The sequence below is a fragment of the Tenebrio molitor genome, chromosome 8 (genome assembly GCF_963966145.1).
Source record: "Tenebrio molitor chromosome 8, icTenMoli1.1, whole genome shotgun sequence".
NCBI lineage: Eukaryota > Metazoa > Arthropoda > Insecta > Coleoptera > Tenebrionidae > Tenebrio > Tenebrio molitor.
The window spans coordinates 16,434,613-16,455,212 of NC_091053.1; the positions used below are offsets into that span (position 1 = coordinate 16,434,613).

At 34.7% G+C, this 20,600-nt stretch overlaps 2 long non-coding RNA genes across 2 annotated transcripts in view; one reads left to right on the top strand and one right to left on the bottom strand.

The window, feature by feature from the left end:
• The window catches only part of LOC138136831 (uncharacterized), a 125,634-nt gene continuing 105,034 nt past the window's right edge, over positions 1-20,600 (bottom strand). Inside the window, exons 3-5 of the long non-coding RNA XR_011161448.1 lie at positions 736-908; positions 423-646; positions 1-369 (exon numbers count right to left, since the gene is read on the bottom strand). This is a non-coding gene — a long non-coding RNA (uncharacterized lncRNA). The remainder of the gene's footprint in view (positions 370-422; positions 647-735; positions 909-20,600) is intronic.
• LOC138137510 (uncharacterized) lies at positions 2,407-4,910 on the top strand. Its single transcript, XR_011161767.1, has 3 exons — positions 2,407-2,578; positions 2,630-2,760; positions 2,818-4,910. It is a non-coding gene; the product is annotated as an uncharacterized lncRNA (long non-coding RNA).

Genomic DNA, 20,600 nt, shown 5'->3' on the forward strand with positions numbered 1-20,600 from the left:
TCTGTCTGGGTCGTCCATTTTACAAAAATTTAAAAATTTTGATTTTCATGCCTTCTGTATGAATCGTTTACTCTCTTTTCACGCGAATACAATAATACAAATCTTATATAACTTAAAATTCTCAAAATAGAAAGTTAAATTCAATTTGAATATATGTATTTGAATTATAAACATTAATTTTCCTTACCAACATATAGCCGTTATTTAGTTTAAGAGCAGGATATAAGTTAAAGTATTCGTTAATACTTTTATCACAGCTAGTTGGATTTCTACAAACAAAAGTTTTTTCCCAGTAAGATAAAATCTTCTCATGAGGTTCCAATGCTGTTTTTAACAATGTAATATAGGAATTTTCTTCATCACTTATTTCTAAAAAATAAACAAGAGTTAAATTACGCTTTTGATAGTACAGGGATAACAACCTATTTGAAGATTATCCTCGATCTTGGATGTTGAAGGGATAGTTCTTCCAGTTTTAATGGCACTTTTCAAATTAACGTAGCGAGAATATAATTTTCCCTTCGGTTGAATTTTTGGTGAAGTCTCTGTTTTTGGCACGTAAGGTATGTAAAATGTTTGTACATCTTCCTTTACAAATAGAGCACAAATTTCTTCAGCAGCTTTAATAAAAGTTTTCGCTGGAATGCTGTAATTAATACACATTTTTTCACTCATTGGATCCAAAAAAAATATGTTTTTTGACAATGGAAAAAAAAGGATCCGGTCATGACTTACTTTTCATTATTAAGTAACAAATGTGAAATGATAATGTTACAAATTTTTTGTCGACCGTTGGTATCTAAAATCCCTTTTTGTTTATTTTGTAATACATAGTATTTGGCCTTCAACACTCTGCCTCAGAAAAGTTTCCAATCCACCTGGGAATAAAGATGTGTCTTCCAATTGAGCTAAAAATAATTTTTTTTGTTGACATATCATTTATACGCGACCAAAATAATATTTTACAGCAGAAGTCCGTTAGGGCAGCCTTTACGGCACCTACAGCCAGAAATTTGTGAGACGAACTCGAAGAGCGAGTCGAATAATACTGGCTAGGCAGTAGAGGCCCTAACGGACGTATATTGTACAATATTTTTTGTAATACCTCTACAATTCTTTCACAATTATTTTTGAGAAATTTACTCATCGAAAAAAAAACGAATGATTAAAAGCGCACAGGACGTGTTGTCATGGTTAATTGTCGTTGTTGCTCTTTACGACTCGGATCCGGAGGCTATAATGTCAGGGTCACTGCCAGACATTTTTCAATCGCGGAATCGAGGTTAGTTTAACGTTGTAAATTTATAAAAGCAGAAGACTGCGTTTCTTTTTTGTTTCACACATGTAACAAATTCTTTCTTCTTTACATCGGAGTTGTTGTATTAATTTTATGTTTATTCACCACAAACTAATCAAATAAGTTACAAGGTCACCTGTAAGGGAAAGCTTTCTTAATAAGACCAGAATAAGTGTATTAAATAAGATCATTAATGTGAACTGGTTCGAAATTTCCATTTGAACAGAATTACGTAGAATAGCGTTTGCCAATTCCACGGACCAGTGCACACTTTAGTAAGCACTTCGTATATCCTGGACTGTTGGCCCAAAAGCTGAATAAACCAGTTATTTAATTCCCAAGGAATTAGGTTTTTTTATTTGTCTTGTCTCCGAAATATAAGAGAGTATTGAGCACTTGTCCCGGCAGCTGGACAAGCTTAACAACCAGCTCAAAACAATAGCTGCCTGGCGCCCATTTTTTTATTCTCCGAACCCACGCCCTCTGCCCCGAAAAACCCCCTGAGAGCCCGGAGCTGTGACTGGCCAACTTTTGGTCACATACATTGAATTTCACCGACCGGGAAAATTCAGATTTTGGAGCGGTAAAGTGTGTCGGTAAATCGTGCACGTTAATTCAAATGTTGATTGCCGTATCTCGCAGGTCAAAAAAAAACAAACAAACAAAGGACAGGGAGAAAGATGGGGTTTGAAAAGAAGGAGGTGACTTTCTGGCAAGTTACGAAAGAGAAAAGGGACCCAACATTGCCGTACGGTCACCTATCGCTGAGAAGAAGAAGAGAAAGTGGGGTTCCAAAAGATAGGTTGCAGCTCCTCAACCTAGAGGCGTGAGGCCACCTCAGCCTGACATTTGCGGGGATAATAAGTGTTCCTCCAGCCTCCCCGTGGTGGCTGGCACAATGACTCTACAAAATGAAATTTTCCGCTTCCGGAATGAGCGACGTAAAAAACTTGAAGGCAGGGTGGGCGCGTCGCGCTGTCAAATGCCGTGCGTTATCTGCTAACTCCAGGTATTCGAGCAGCGCTCTAATAATAACTTTAATTTAAATTTACCGCGTTAAATAATAAAAAATGAAGTTAAATACATATTTACTCTATATGTACAACCTGTTTACTTTCGAATATTTATAGCTGGAATGTGACTTCGATAACATTTATCCAGACAAAAAGGAAAAAATTTATAATAGTTTTCCTAAAATTGCAGAAGCAATTATTCAAGTGGCTAGAATTAAAAAGATAAAATTGTCACATTTTCGTGATCGATGCTTGGACTCGATTGAAGGTAGACAGGATCTTTGTGAAATATTTTTTAACAAATAGGTTCATATTGTAGATCGATATTTCTTGGCATTGCTTTATTTACCATATTTATTTCCTCCAACGACACTAGGTGCGAAGAAATCGTCCAAAAACTGGCGCCCATCAAAACTAGAGGTACAAGAAAGTTTTATCTTGTACATTTCCGTAAGTACCTACATTTTTAACAATGATTATTGTTTTGTCATTGCAACTGATTGATAGAATATTGGATTTCTTAATGAAAAATTGGAAGAAAGGAAAACAAAGCTACGTAATCACAATTTAACTATACAACCCTTGGTCGTGTGTGTTGGTGCAGAGACAGTTACATCTTTTGGCGAAATAAACTGCGTAATTTTGAATCCAAATTAGTAATTCCAATGTATATATATTTCGACGAATATGAAACTGGAAATCCCTTAGGAGCTCATGTGGGTATGCAAAAATTAGGTGCAGTATATTACTCAATACCTTGTATACCTCCCTTGTACCAGGGTAAATTAGATTACATATTTTTGGCTTTGCTATTTTATAGTATAGATTTACAGCACTATGGAAACTCAGTTATATTTTCAAAATTACTTAATGAATTAATTTTATTAGAAAATGAGGGGATAGAAATTAATATTGACGGAACTACATCAAAAATGTATTTTTCGGTAGCATTGATTATTGGAGATAATTTGGGTCTACATACCCTTTTAGGCTTTACTGAAAGCTTTCGTTCTAATTATTCATGTAGATTCTGTAAATGTATAAGAACTTTACTCAAACTCAGTCTATAGAATGCACCGAACTATTACGTAATGAAAATAGTTATGCCTCAGATTTAGAAGTCAACAATATCAGCTTAACTGGAATTAAATCTGCATGTATATGGAATATAATACCTTCTTTTCATGTAACTGAAAATTACGCCGTTGACATAATGCACGACATATTTGAAGGAGTAGCCAACTATGATATGATTTTAATTCTACGTCAGTTTATCTTAATTGACAAATTTTTCACATTAGCTACATTAAATTCCAGATTGAAATATTTTGATTTTGGAGTTGAGATGAAAAACAAATGTCCTTTAATTTCAGAAGACAACTTAAAAAATAAAACATTGAAAATGTCTGCGTCAGAAATGAAGTGCTTCATATTATATTCAGGACTAATATTTGGAGACTTAGTTCCAATTGGCAATGAACATTGGAAATTATATATACTGTTGCGACAAATAGTTAGTTTAATTTTATCAAAACATGTAACTGATGAAGACGCTATGTTACTAAAAACTCTGATTTCTGAACACCATTCTATCTTACTCAATACTTTTAGCGAATTGTTAAAACCTAAATATCACCATATGCATATATCCAAGAAGTATGCAAAAAGTCGGTCCACTTGTTAATATGTGGTGCATGCGATATGAGTTCAAACATCGGTTGTCAAAGCAATCAGCAAATGTTGTGGTATCAAGAACTGATATATCTAAAACTTTAGCCATGAAACATCAACTTAAACTTTGCAATATATTTCTAAATAAATTAGGTTTTAACAATACTAATTCAATATTATCCAGTACGGTAGTTCATGATAGCATTGAAGCAATTGTAAAGAATTTTGATGACATTACCCTTCGATCAGATGGCACTTTCTGTAAATTTAAGACACAGGTACAAAGCGTGAAACGGCTCAGCATTAACAGTACCACTTATAAAATTGAGGAAGTTCTTTTTATTGATGTGACTGATGAGTTACCGATTTTTGGAATTATTTGTAATATAATATTATCAGCTGATGGAGAAGCTCTGTTTATTTACAAAAAAATTAAAACGAAGTGTTTCAATGAGCACTTACAAGCTTTTGAAGTGGAAATTTCAAACAACACCACGTTATTATGCATTTTGCAAAAACACTTACATGCATATGCTCCACTAGTAAAAACAGTTCCATCCAAGGGTGCATATGCTGTATCATTTATATACTAAGTTATATTTAGTACCTATCTTTGCATACCTATTTTGTTAAGGGGAGAGTTTAGAGCAGTAGCAACCGTTCTTCCTATCCTCGTCTTACTCGCGGACGAGAATAGGGAAAACATGGTCTCATTTTGTGGTCAATTTGCAAAAATGACCACAAAATGACCACAAAAATTGAATTTATAATTGTTTAATACGAAATTGTTTTTTAATTTGTTATTGCTTATTCATGTACTTTTTGTGTGTTTTGTTTTATTATTTCATATTAATGTATATGTACCTACTTATTTTATTATTATAATACATACAACTTATTAGATCAGAAATTCGTATTTTTTTATATACCTGCCCTATTAGTAAGTTTAACCTATATAATTGCTATTATAAGATATTTTATAAGATGCAAATAATTTACTAATAATGACAATAAATGGAATTCATAAGGTAATATTGTTTCAACAAGATTTCTCTAATACACAACAATTCGAGGTAATACTTACAGAAAATTATTTAATACTCTATATAAAGCAAGTTTATAGTACGTAACAGATACTGCTGATATCAGCAACTATCAATTGTGGTACCTAACACTACTTCAGTTTTATAATAGAAATATAATAATGTCTAATAATTGTTATAAAATGTTTCAACAATCCAAAGTTTAGTCGAATTATGAAGCGATTTTGCTGTCCCTATACGTATAGAGAAATTTCATAAGGAATATTATATTTTTCTTAACAAGTATTAGATTTTTCTCTCAGTGTACTAGAAACTCTCAAAAATGAAACCGCGAAAAAAAAAACAAACGAAAACCGAAAGTGAAACTGAAAGCGAAACTGAAAGAAAACTGAAAGTTAAACGATAAACAAAAAAATTGAACCCTGACCCGATAAACTGAAAATTGACTTGATTGACGACACAAACAAAACTGAATGATCTCGAAATGAGCGTCCCGAAAAAGGTTACGGCAGGGTGGGCGCGTCGCGACGTCATGTGCCGTGCGTTGCGTTGCTTGTTCCTGATCTTCGAACAGCGATCTTTTAGTCCCGCGAGCATAAATAGGACCTCTTGGCCTCCTACTCCGGCCAAGACGAATAGTGGCATTTTGACCTGCTACATGTAAACAAACCGACGCCATGACGGTACACCTGTCGTGACACCGCGCACGTGTAGTACCACCGGAAATGCACATTTTTTATTGCGCAGTACCATTGCCATCTCGAACTCCAGGCCTTAAGCCAGACAGCGTGTGACGTCACGAGGAAGGCCAAACGTCAAAATTTGACATTTGTTTACATTTTCAGAAAGTATCAAATACGGTGTTTTAATCATTCTTGGAAAATTATGAGATAAGCAAAAGCTTGGTGGCAAGTGTATATAATAGTTTCAGTTGATACCAGTTGATACTGTTCATCGAACGTCGCAAGAGACGTTGAAACCTGGGAAGTGTTTTTATACCCTATCAACAATTTCGTGATTACAAGTCGTTGTAAGGGCAATTTAGTTGAAACTATATTTGCTACACATATAATTAAGACGTAAGAAGCATTTGTTGTGATTTGGTGTTATTTAAATGATTCACAAGGTAAAAATTACACAAAAACAATAAATACACACACTTAACCTCACTTGTAAATGACAATTTTCGCGTTATTAATGGCATTTTACTCCACGAGGCAGTAATTGTAAAGCCTAAACACATCGTTCTACTAAAAAAAAAAGAGTGCTAACCAAAAATTTTACTGTTTTTATTAAATTCTGGAGGTTTAATGCGTTTTTCGATGAAGCCTTTACTGTGACGTCACGATCAAAAACAATTGCTGCCTTAAGGCTTTGTGTTCTAGATGGCAAGGGCAGTACCCTGCAAGCTCATCACGCCTTATCGCGCAACGGAATAAGGTCGAGAATCGCGCGCGTGACAATTTTCGCGATTTATGGGACTGCGGTGCCGGGATTAAAAACGCGGAAGTCGAGGCATTTCGTCGAGAGCCGCTGAGGCGACGCCAGCGGAACACATTTTTGAGTTCGTGGTCGAGTGACCCCTCGCACTAAAAGAGGTAATTATCGTTCATTAGCGAATTCACTTCAATAATACCAGTTATTAGGGGTAGTTCGATCCAGTATCGACCAGTATCGTATCGTACCGCATCTTATCGTACCGCATCATTTTCGTATCGAGAAGTACCGTGTCGTACGCTACAGAGGAGTACCGGAAGGACTTCCAGTATCGCCAAGAACCCCCTTTTACGCTGAAAGGTAATTACCGAATCGTTCGAATTTCGCAACACTAACGTCAATTCGTTAGGGGTTGTGCGTTAGGGTCATCCTTCGATAAGGCCATTTTTCGCCAAGCCATTTATCGTCCGCAAGGATCATCTTTCGTAAGAGGCGTATCGTTCGCCATCATTTCGTTTCCGGCCCAGAAATAAAGAAATTCGTCAAGGTCACGCCGTGACGCCATCATTAAAGGAACCGTACCGTACCGCAAGGCAAAAGGACGCTAATCGAGGACACAACGTTACCGGCATAAGATAAGTCGCCACATTTTTATTGCGGATTAATGAAAGTTTAAAGAACGCCTCGAATTTCCCGCTTCTCATCAAATAGAACCCTCTCACATTTTGTAATTTTGAATTTTAGATATTTCAAGACATTTATTATACAAATTTCAATTTTTCAGATTTCACATATTCAGTTAGATTTTTGGAACTTTTCCGACCGCATTTTTCATGATTTTTTTCATATAATTTTTAGTGTCAAGGTTACGGTACAACGCCGCAACAATGATGCAAGTGCTTATTCATTTTTCATAAATGAAAAACTTACAACTGAAAGTCCACTGGAGGTTGCTTTTCATACTATAAGCAATGGTTCTCGGGGAATTGATAATTAAGAACTCACAGAGAGGAACAATTTAGGTTATATTGACTTGAATTGGTTATTCGTACATTAGTTGATAAAGAATTGTAAGAGAATTTTAAAAACGCAACAGAAAAACTACCTCTTCCACCCCAAACATGTGGCTCATAAATTATGTTCTGAAATGTCCTTGACTCGGGGGTGATTTTTAAGAGTTCCACAGGCGAGACATAGTCGGAGAGCTGATGACGAATTTGGAGAAGGTATTTTAGGCAATCAGAAATTTAAAAAATGTACTATTTGAATGTTAGTGAATCTGGAATCGACAGTCGCTAAGGGCGTTTGCGGTTATTTTACTACTGCGCAGCATATGAAACTTGCAAAAAATGTATCCCAAAAAACATACTTTAGGCAACTTGAAATTATACTGATTTTTTAGTTTAGCATTTATAGATTACAGAAATAAAAATGCCAGATTATTTGGACGGTTTTAAAGTACAACCCGACTGCCCCAAAGTCATTTTTTTAGTATACGCAAAAAATATACTTTAGGCAGTCTGAAATTTTTATGGCAGATTTATTAATTGATATTAAAAATATGTGCAAAAGAGCCAGACTAATACGAGGGTTTTAAATAATAACCCGACACCAATAAACATTTTAAATAAGTGCGACAAAAAAGTCTTATGCGTATACATAGGTACGAGAGAGATAGTTTATCGATGTCCGATGGCTGTCCAAGGTACGAGTACGAGAGTGACGGTAGGTGAATAATTGTGGCCCGGGAGTGGTGTAGTGAATTAGGCTAGTGATAGCCGGTAATAGAGATACAGTTACCAGGTGTGTCGGTAACTGGGTGATAGCAGGTTGGGCAACCTGGGCTATAGATCAGTACCTCAATGCGTAAAACCTCGAACAGATACCATGGTATGATTCCGATTCCTGAGCACCGGATGTCCGGGTGGGGCACCTTTGGCTCATGACACGGCTAGGCCGTTGACCGGGCGCGTCTTGGAGGGACGGCCGGTGGTGGCAACCAAATGCACCGATCATACGTTGCGGATTGTAAGGTTATGAGGTCATCCCGGTCCCCAGGTACTGAGGGGGCAGTGTAACGTATGGAAGGGAGCTATCGCGCTCTCACGCTGGCATTGGCGGCCTTCTTCTGTGGAGGCTGCGGGCGGGCTGTGCACCCCAAACTGCACACAGGGCTATTACAGGTGCTACTAGAACATCCAACGCAATTCCGGAACGTAGCGCTCTGAAGACGACGCCCGTGGTTGGAGCCCCTCATCATGATAGAAGCTAGGGGGAGGAATCCCCCGGGTGAGTCACTGTATGACCTTGATTCGCGACAGATGTGTCAGGTGTTTATCATTTACATCTTTGTACCGTCCCATTGAGCAAACCCGAGTGCGGACCTGTGCTTTACCGTTTGAATGACTGAATGAGGTGGAGGTGAGTCCGATTGTAGATTATCGTATGACTGTAGCTGAGATTGTCTAATTTAATGTGTACCGATGAGTCTGATCGGTTAATTATCAAATATTGGGGGAGAACGCCCTTGGGCAAAAACCAAGTCTTACAAGTGTATGGAAATAATAAATCATCGTTCATAATAAAGTTAGTGTTTTAAATTCAGTGTTCGAAATTGATTAAACATCCGGACAAGAGCAAAGAAGAAAATATTGCTATAGTTTAATCAAAAGTGGAAATTCAGAGAAAAATTATTGTAATAATTTCAGAAGTGGAATAGAGAGAAGAAAAATCATTGTAACAATTTCAGAAGTGGGATAGAGAGAAGAAAAATATTGTAACACCTATAACAATGTCGTAACTCGAGTGGCTACGTGGTACGATAACGAAATCGAGTTCCACTTTTACGTCGGGGATGTAAAACTTAAACTCTTTCTTACTGAACAAAACCACAGTTTTACGTAATTAAAGAAGTATATTTAAAAGCTGCTACATGGCACGGGCAATATCTCAGCTTCAATAACCCGCTCCCGCCGTCAGGTCGCGTGTGTCCCCCTCATTCCAGGGTCGTTCGACTGTCCTGACTCCCGTTCGGTTCTCCTCGGCTCTGGTACTAGACAGTCGGGGAACCCCAGAACTCAAGATGACGCTCTCGACGCTTACAGGGAGTACCACTAGGGCTTTTGTGATAAAGAAGGACTTATGTACGGTGCCATCAAAACACTGTAACGGAGTGATACGAGGGATTTTTGCAAGTTTTAATTCGTCTACTAATGTTTCATTTATGAGTGAACACGTCGACCCCGTATCGACAGGGCAATTTGTTTCGTAATCCCAAGTCGTTATCGATAATGTTTTCAGACTACTGTTCGGAGAAAAAGAGTTAAACAAAACGTGCTTTTCTTTGAATTGATTCGAGTGGGACGTATGTGGCGCAGCGTCTGCTTGCTCATTTCTGCTTTTACGGCGGAAGCAGTCCGCTCAGTCCGCTCAGTCCGCTCAGTCCGCTCAGTCCGCTCAGTCCGCTCAGTCCGCTCAGTCCGCTCAGTCCGCTCAGTCCGCTCAGTCCGCTCAGTCCGCTCAGTCCGCTCAGTCCGCTCAGTCCGCCATATTATGACCGGGCTTTTTACAATATCTGCAGGCATGGTCGGTTTCTTGGTTTTTTTGCAGGAAATAGATGGTACGTCTTCTTCAACTATGATGGCTGTACACCGTATCATTAATTAGGTGTACTCTATAATTTTGAAATTAACTGCATGTAAAAATAGCAGATTATAAAAAATAAATTTGCCAGTTAACAGTTGACATAGTACCTAATAAAATAAACTGTGGCATTTAAGGCCAGTTTATACAAAGAGAATTAAATGTTTAATTAATTAAATTTTAATGCTCGATTAACCCATGAATCTCGCATTTGATTACGATGAACTTAATTTGGCTTATGTAAATTGGTTTTATAAAAATTAATTAATCGCTGTACCAGTATTCTTTGACCATACTTTTTTCCACTATTTTTTACCCAAATAAAGTATCACATTTCTACACTAAAAATGAATGTATTTATTGTTATTCTTTCAACCATTTCTTAGAATAGCAGTTAAGTATTTAGTGTAATTCTTTTACAAAATGCACTACTGAATTAAATAAAAATAAACCAAAACAAAGAAAAAGAAAGTGATTTATTTTCACGTATTATATCCCAAGTGCAAAATTTTTTATCGGAAAATTTTTTGCTAATGAACGAAAACATCCATAAATGAGGTCAGAAGACCAATTAGTATCAAATAAGAGCACGAGACGAAGTCGAAGGCTTTTATTTGATAAAAATTGGTCTTCTGACCGAATAATTTATGGATGTTTGAGTTCATTAGCAAAAAATTTGCCGATATTAAAATTTTGCACGAGGGGTATACTGCTGATTATTTCCTGAATAGAATGAAAACAAACGCATTATTTCCAATTCTTTTTATTCAAAATAATTTATTAAAAAAGAAATCAGGTACCGACATTTTTTATCCGATTATTGCACAGTGTGCATTTTAGAGAAATTTTATCGGGTTATTTTTTGTTTTCTCGTTTTGTTTGGTCAATATTTGTCACGCAATTGGTTGCTAGACACATGAAGGAAATAATCACTTATAATATCCCAAGTGCATTGATTATTTCCGGAATTTTTTTCGAATGCATTTCCAAACCGTATTAATTAGCTCGAGTGGAACACGAGGGCTAATTACGTTTTGGAAATGCATGAGAATAAAATTTCCGGATATTAATCAATGCACGAGGGCATATTCGGTAAGAAAATCGCAACGACACGGACATTATGCTTCTTAAATTATAAATTTCTGACAAAAAAAATCAAGTTGTATAACAGAATTATCCTTGACAACGGAAAAAAATTTGAGATTTTTAATAAATAAATGATTTTGATTGGCTGAAAAAATTTCCACTTATTAATTTCATGTTGGGTCAGCTAGGAGCAAAAAATTTCCAGGAAATCTCTATATTGTTATAGAAACGACACCGAATTCTGTTTTTCTATCGGCTATTTTTAAGTGTCGTGCGATTTTCACAGTACATAATTTTAGTTAGTTGCACAAAAATGAATCAAACAATACAGGCTGATTCACGTAGCCCGTTCATTAGAAACTTTTTGATTTTCCAAAATCATATTAATATGAAAATTGGTAGCTGACTATAATCGACTACTCCAAGTTCAAATGATATATTTTCAAAATGGCGGCACTTCCGGAAATACCGGAAATCGATGCCATCTTTGTTTTTTTTTAATAGAAAGGCCCCATTTTGACTTCACATTTCGATTCTACGTTAACTTTTGAGTTTAATACGTCTTTTTGTCAATACTTATCTGTCATCGTTTTTGACCTATGTCATCTTTTTTGCAACAAAGTGAGGTTGCAGGGCTTCATTAAAAAAATTATAATTCCTGAACCATCAGAAATAAATAATTTATTTTTACTTTACTGACTTCCCAAAGATTTGGCCGCTTTTTTGCGCTACCAACGACATTTTTTTTGTGTTTCATACGCCTACTGCAATTTTTTGAAATTAATAATAAAAAAATGTCGAAAACTTAATTTTTTTAAATGGCAACTACCGTTTCTGATACTAGATATAAATGTAAAATTAAATTTTAAGGCCACTTTTATTAACATTATGTATGCCTATTTGCAGCCGTTTAGGCGTAATTTCAATTTATTGAATAAAATATTCTTTTTTATAAGATTTCAAAAACGCATTTAACTCAGTCGAACGAGATTGTATTCTAAAAGAAGTCATACCCCACTTCTTCCGACTTTAAGAAAGTTATCAATTTATCCAGAAAAATTGGTCTTGAATTAAACTTTAACAAATGCGAGATCTTTTGCTGTTCTGAAGATACAGATTTAAGAGTCATAAAGGAATTTCAAAATTTAGCACAAGGTATTAAAATTTGTGACCGAGAAAGTTTATCTCTTTAGGCTCTCCAAGGCTTCAAAAACACTGTCGAAAAAACAGTTGAAAATCTTTTAAATAAAGCTGAATTTCTTAGCAGACACGTAGCTAATCAAGAACTGTCTTTTCACTCTTTTCATACCAAAATTTAATTTTTTATTAAGAACAACTCCATTTTGGAAATTCTCTAATTATATTAATTCAATTGATGCTTCTTTAAAGTCTTCTTTAGAAAGAATACTTAATTTACGTTTAACTGATTTGCAATGGTGTCAGCCCACTTTACCGATTAGATTTGGTAGACTGGGAATTCGCGGCATTTCCGAGATTTGCCTCGCTGCTTTCCTGTCTTCAGTTCATGGTGTTAAAAAGTTTAAAAAGCAAACGCAAACATAGCAAATATACATAGTTCAATTATTTCGTCAAACTACATATTTAAAGGTTTAGCCTTTGAAACCTTACGCCCTTGGTGCAAAGAAACCATCGATTTCATTAATGTCATTGGAGACCGACTTATCGCGGTATCAGGCGATTCAAAATCAAAGAAATTCCTTTTTGAGAGGATTTTCCTTGCCATTCAATGTGGAAACGCTGCAAGTATTCGGGGCACTTTTCCAGATTCCGCATTATTATCGGAAATTTTTGCATTGTAAATCAAAAATGTCATGTAATTATATTCCACGAGAAATAGATATTTTTTTGTTATTTTTATAAGCAATTGTTTTATTTGAATTTTGAAAGTCCCGTCATCTGGTTTATTTAGCGCAATAAGTTTAAACCGATCGCCTCGGTTCAAATGTTAGCAATGTTTCAAACCACTTATCAGCACTGGAGAAGCGACTTTTCCAGTCCATCGCCCTCTAGTAGCTACGTCCATTACTATTAACAAAATTCACCGGTTGACCGACTAGTTCTACTTAGACAATGATATAGGTAAAGGTATGAAATTTAAATTTTGTTCAAAATATAATCGACTTTTTTATGTGTTGGACCAAAAATTCCACTAATTTTATAAATCGTTCGTTTGGATAATTTAAAATTTCCTCGATCTTGATTGTAAATTAATTCTAAGGGACTTTTCTTGTTAGGTGACGTATCACATAAAGTCGACAAACATATATCACAATTTACACCTTCTTTCAATTTCAAAATTAAATAGCCACATAGGAAAGCTGTGGCTGCTGATCCTATTTCCACATAATTTTTATTAAATGTATATTTAAACGCTTGTAATTTTTCTAACTTTTCAATAACGTTGTCAGGTAATACTACGATAATTTCATTAGGCTGAGCACTTAAATTTTGAATTTCTATTAATTTTGCATTACTAGTGTATTCTAGACCAGATTTTAGATTAGATGTATTCACACTCTTCATCAATCCATTCTTTAAAATTAGTCGAACTGCATGCTAAGCTGCTCTACAATCTGTGAGGTCATTGCTACCTCCTCGGAGTCTAATATTTGAAAATAAAGTTTCAACTGGATCCGAACTAAAAGATCTTGTCAAAACATAAAAAAAGTTAAGATCGTGGATTTAAATACTTCACGCAAAGATATGTGCTTCTTGCTGTGAATATTAGTGCTTCAGCCGTTTCCTTTGTTAAACCTTTCATATTTGCTCCTGCTGAGGTTGTTTGAATATCGTTAATAAATTTTGGAAAATCTTCATTTAACCAAATAAGTCTCGCATCATGAACGTCGGTATATGGGGCCGTGTTCGGATCTCTTTTATGAATATAGTGTGTTCTATTGCTCACATCATGAATTTGGAAGTATTTATACATGTTTTCCATAAATTTTGTAGTTGCAATACTGTCCTTAAAATTAGGAAATTCTTCGTCATAATTATCATGCTCGTGATGGTGAGCAAGATATCGAAGCGATGCGGTAACAGCCGGTGAAAAATTTGGACAGCAGGATAAACCTTCATTTTTTCTAAATTGGACGGGTATAAATGTTTTCTTGTTAAAAATCGAACTGGTTTAATAATTAAATTTTCTTGCATATCTAATAAAGTTTTCAAATAATTTGCTGAGATGATGCCATCAGCCGAAGCCATATCATGATCCAAAAATATACTTCTTACATTTTTTTATTGCATGACAATAATCGAAACTTAAGAAGAAATGTAGGCCAGGATTGTACGGATGTGGAATAACATTCTGAAGTGTTCCATTTCCAAAGTGTTTAAACAAAGCTGCATGACTTTTGTGATTGTCTCCAACTATTCTGATCACTTTAAATCCACATTCCGCTAGTAACTTCAAAACATCTAATGTAAGCTGATAAAAAATTTTGCTATTCAAATCTTTATAATAAATTTTGTTGAAAGTCCATGAGTAACAAAACAAAGAAGTTGATTGGCAGCAACAGGGTAACGTCCAATTGTTTCCGATTTAATTGAATCTAAACTATATATTCGATCTTCAGATTTGGAATAGTATAGAGCTTTCCGAACTGCCATATCATCAACAATCAACGAGCAAATTCGTTCTGGGGCATTCAAAGTTTTAATTTCACACATAAGTCGATTTTTAATCAAATTTTCATTATCTGTTCCGAAATATTTTTTTAAGGTTGTTTTGCAAGGTAATTTTAACAGAACATTTCTAGGAAACTCATATCCTTTTGAAGAACAAAATCTCCATACGGGTTTTTAATTATTATAATTGTTAATTTGGTCTAACAAAAATATTGCCTTGGGATTCATGTTAGACGCATCTTTTTTAATCTTCGATACTCGGAATTACTAATATTTTTTTCTTTCTCCAAATCTAATTCAATTTTTAGATTATGATTATGATTTCTTATACGTTTTAATTTTTGTTCCAAACATTGCTTTGTATAAAGCAAATCTTTTATTTTTGCTGACGTAATATTGGTTTGTATATTCTTATCTAAAAATTTTTGTAGATTGATTAAATTTAGAAGATCTGAACCAGTATGAAAATTTGTATCTTGGTCTGAAAACTACAAAAATATTACTAAACTAATTTTTGAAAATTCACTTTTAACAAACATTAAATAAGGAAGGAATTGCTCCCTTGCCTAGTCTACGCTGTTTTATTTTTGGTATAAAACTATCTGCAGTAAAATGTTGACTACATATAAGGGTAAAAATCACCAAGGTGGCAAATTACAAATTTGGTTTTATGATGAAAAAACTTGGAAGCTATGATTATGAAAATTAGCTTAAATCGTCACTAAACTTGTGTATAAATAATATTTAGATTGGGCAAGCACAAAACAAATTAATTTTTTTCTAATTTGTTTAAAAAAAACCATCGCAAAAAATCGTCATTTCGAGAACTTTCTTTTTCTAGCATTAGCTTTTTTTTTCGGCACAAATTAGACGAACTATCTTTTTTTAGTAACTTTTTCGGCCTTGTTTTGGTATTTTCAACCTCGTGGTGCCATATTGCTATGATAAAAACAACAAGTATAATATCTTGTTGAAAATTGTGTAAACACAACATAAACAATACATTTATTGAGAATTTGCAATAGCAGATATCACTCCAGGAATGAAACAGTCATCCTGGGAACATCATTATCATTTTGAGAACATGCCATCATGTCCGGGAACGTTCCCAAAATGACTGTTCACGAAATGACGTTTTCAACTAAACGCTGTTTTTTTTTTGACGGCAGCCATTTTCGACGCGGTCTGACATGGTTATGGCCGGTTGCATCGCATTTTCGTTAATCATGTATTAACTAAAACGAGATTAAAACTTAATGGTGTATTAAAATTTGTTTCGTTGCACCGGATATTTTAAAGTCTGTTTAAGTAAACATGATTAATTAATTAATTTAAACAAAAATAATCGAATTGTAAGCAAGCCCTTGACAACGGAAGAAGAATTCCGTTAGAGGCGCTGCTATTCACAAGTTCACAACTTCAAGAAAAAGTGGAAAAAGTCGGAATAAATTGTGAACAATTTGTGAGAAGTTCGAAAAGTAATGATTACCATTTTGTAAAATGATGAAAAAATAAGAGAAAACTCTGTCCGAATTATTTCCCGGAGGAAAAAACGCTTCTTTTGAGAATTGTACATGTGAGCTTTTGTTTAACTTTTGAGCTCTGGGATTGGATTAAAAAGCAACACTGGAGGAGCAACGTCTTTAATCAGAGTTAACGGAATAATAATACATCGTCACTTCGTCACCCTTTTATATGGGCGTGCATTGGGCGTGCTCCTGTCCTAGTTTTGGATCAGCAAAATGGGATTTCGCGGAAGACCTCGCTGCCTCGTGCCATGAAGTGGTACTTTTCGCAGAATGCTTTGCTAGCGCAACGCTTGAAGTGGTACGATGAGGTAATTCGGGGCACCAAAATGCAATTCGAGGCGCCGAAATGCCCACATACATAAGAACATAAGTAAGTACAAGAGTATCATAGTGAATCAAAAAACACACGTGGTTAGTTCGGAGGAAAAAAGTCAGTGTTGGCTGAAAATTGCCAAGGATTTTAATAGTCAAAACCCGGGAAGTCGCTACACAGATTTTTTTAAAAGTGTGTCCAACAAACAAGAAAAACGGCTGCTAAAGGAAAAAGGAAACACATAAAACTGGTGGAGGATCCAAAAAGAACAATAAAGGGAATTCAAGTAGTGAATTGATTTTGAGCATCGTTAACAAAAAAACTGTACAAGGACTTACAAATGAGTTTGATTGTGATGCTACATTGAAACTAGCGGAATTAGAAGTAAATAAAATGTTACAGATGTTGAAAAATGGATTAATTAGACATAAGTTCCTTTTTTTTTGTTTTGTTAGGACCGTGGTAGTTTTCATTTATGCGAAACGAGGGCAAATGTCCATTAGTCACACTTGCTGACAGATCTAAGACAGCCCTCTGCGTTTCCCATGTGTGTTAGAAATAGTTGACATGTTTTATGGTTATTGTGTAAATTTGCTAGGACTGATATGACCGTTGTGGTCTTTTGCGGGTGCATGTGGTTTGTGTATTTGGTGTGGGCGTTGGGTGAGTGAGGTGATGAGATGGATGCCAGATGTAAGAAAGGGGATGTATAAATGAGATTTTACTTAGTTTTTAGACACTCTTGTTTTGACCTAAGATCTGGTAACTTGTACTGATTTGCAAGAGTCCTTAATATAGTGAATTATTAAGAGGTCTGAGTTTGTTTTTTGAATCCTGACAAATTGAGTGTTAGATTGTAACAAAAATTAAAGTAAAATGTGCTTTTGTTAAACAATTGCGAAATATCTTACAACAACTTACGTATCAGCAGGAAATTCTATTTCCCCTTCAATTAAAATCAAAAAATGTAAAACACTTGCTTTTGTGAGATTGAACCTCGAATAAAATCTAAATTTATCCAGTTCATGAAAACAGTCAGACATTGTAAACTGAAACCGTGGAAAACCAAAATCTATGATCTCCAAGAAATCATCAAAATCTTCCATGTTGATTTTAAATTTGAAGTCACATTGACATTAATGACATTACGTAAACTCTATTTAAGGGTTAATTCGCCGATTTTGGCTACTTTATTAAACAAAGACTAAGGCCCGGTTTCACCAATAGTAAATAAATCGTCAGTTACTTATTTAACGAATAACTTTTATTTGTACGTTAAGGAAAAAGTTGTTTCACCAAATAATTTTGATGTTCAGTTAACTATTTCGATAACAACTGTTTTTAAAATAATTTTATCTAATCCCGTGGGATAAATGACACTTATCCCACTCATTTGAGTGGAATAAGGAACTTCATTACCGGACGCATTTCATTACTCCACTCAGTGGGATAAGTGAGCTTCATTACCCCACTCAGTGGGATAAGAAAGTCATTATTCCACTGAGTGGTGTAATGAGACTAGCGGAAATAAATAAGATTTACCTTTTTTTTTTAATTCGGGGCGGTCTTAGATAAAAATTTGTACATAACACGTGGGCTAAAGCATATACAGGAAACTCGTGTGATTACAGATGAACTCGGGCTAACGCCCTCGTCATCTGCAATCTTCACACTCGAATCCTGTAATATTGCTTTTATCCCACTAATTGTGTAAATAACTATTCTCATTGATTGTACCCAAAAATATTAAATTATTCTGACGTTTTACGTCATTTCAATCATCTGCTGCGACGATTTGAGAATGGATCAAAGGCAAAAAAGAAAACGAGAAAGATCCAACAATTTTCTTGAAGAAGAAAAAGAGTATCTGTTAGAGTTGGTTACAGATAAAAAGGGTATAATCGAAAATAAGAAATCGGATACTATTAGCGCCAAGCAAAAACGTGAAACTTGGAACTTAATTGCAAACCAATTTAATGCCAGCTCAAAAACCGGTACGCGTAATGCTCAACAACTGAAGCTCCTTTACGACAATTTAAAAAAATCTAGAAAAAAGAAATTGGCCGATGAAAAGGTAGTAAAATTCTAAAATTTTGAATTAAAATTTTAATGGTTCCAATACATTTTAGGTGCAAACTTATAAAACTGGAGGTGGTTCAAAATCAAAAACTCTCACAGTTAATACAACTGGCGACAATATGCTGGTTAATTTATTAGGACCCACTATAACGCCTCATGAAAATCCTTATGATAGTAACGGTAATATTTGACAAAAAATATTGTAACAATAACAGTGTTATAAATACAAGAAATTATAAAAAACACATATGCGGTTTACAATCGATCATCGATAAATGTAGGATTTGCGGAACTGAAGGGGAAACCATTGAACACATCATTTCTTCTTGCACCGTTTTGGCTCAAAGCGAATATAAAAAACGTCATGATATATTCGCAAAAATTATACACATGAATTTAGCAGTTAAATTCAATTTATTAAAGGATACACAACCACATTACTTTTATAAACCAGAAAGTTGTTTAGAAAATGACAATTACAAATTATATTTTGATCGCACAGTTTTAACTGACATTCACATTCAGCATAACAGACCAGACATTATTATTTTAAATAAACAACAAAAGCAAGCATATCTTTTAGATATAGCTGTTCCAAATTCACACAATATAACACAAACATATAATACAAAAATTAATAAATATTTAGAACTATCCGTTGCTATGAGAAATCTTTGGTGTTTAGAAAAAATTTCGATTTTACCATTTATAATTTCAGCAACAGGAATAGTACCGCAATCTCTTTTTAAAAATTTAAAAATTTTGGACTTAGAGAACACATTGGTGGTTGAAATTCAAAAAGATATATTATTATACTCATGTCACATCGTGAGGAAATTCCTTAACATTGACACAGAACATAAAACACAAAAAAGTCAAAATGTGGAGGCGAGACGCCGGTAATTATGTTGATAAGCACTGCACTATTACTTGATAGTATTATCCGTAATAGTGTATGTACTCCGGCAAAATTGCCGTGCCGCCGGGTGGAGGTGAGATACGAAGTAATAATCGCTGTACTTTCTTTATAGAGTTACCAGTATCAGTTCATGATTTCTCTAATCACATATATGATCATAATATTGATAATGATATCACTGAATACGTAAACGAGGAGGCCCAGATTGATGAAACAGTCATTATAAATACTGAACACGAAAACAACTGTATCTAAGTACCAGCCCCGATATTCTAGAGGAGGAATGTGAAACTTCTGCAGAGGCTGTTGTAGTCCCTGAAAATACTAAAATTAAAACGTTTTTAAAAAACATCCGTTCTACGGGGTGATCAAGAATGACTGAGTCTGTTGGTAACAATGAAATTTGGCAAATTTAAAATTTACCAACGAAGGTTAATTTTTGTATTAGTATAAACATAACCTGCATACCCAAGAATGTTTTTAATATCATCTCAAGTTAAAAAATCCGGTCAGTGCGTGGTCAGTGTCAATTACTAGACAAAAATCACCAGTATTTTCAATTGTTTTATTGCCAACAGACTCAGTCATTGTTGATCACGTTGTAATAAGAACAGTAAAAGAAACACAAGCATCGATTCTATTCAAAGAGAATTATGGGCCTTAAAAAAAGAAAAATATCAAAAACAAATTGAAGTATTAGAAATTATTCGAAAAAAAGAGTTAGAAGATTTAAAGGGAAAAGAATTGGATAACCTATTAAAAACTAAACAGTTAAATTCATTGTAATATTTTTTCTGTTTTTCATTAGAATTCTTTGTCAAAATTTATTTTATTTTATAAAGGTGCACGTAAAAATATAAAATGTTAAATTAGATGCTTACTACCTATTAAAAATGGTGTTAATTAAAGCCGTACGAACA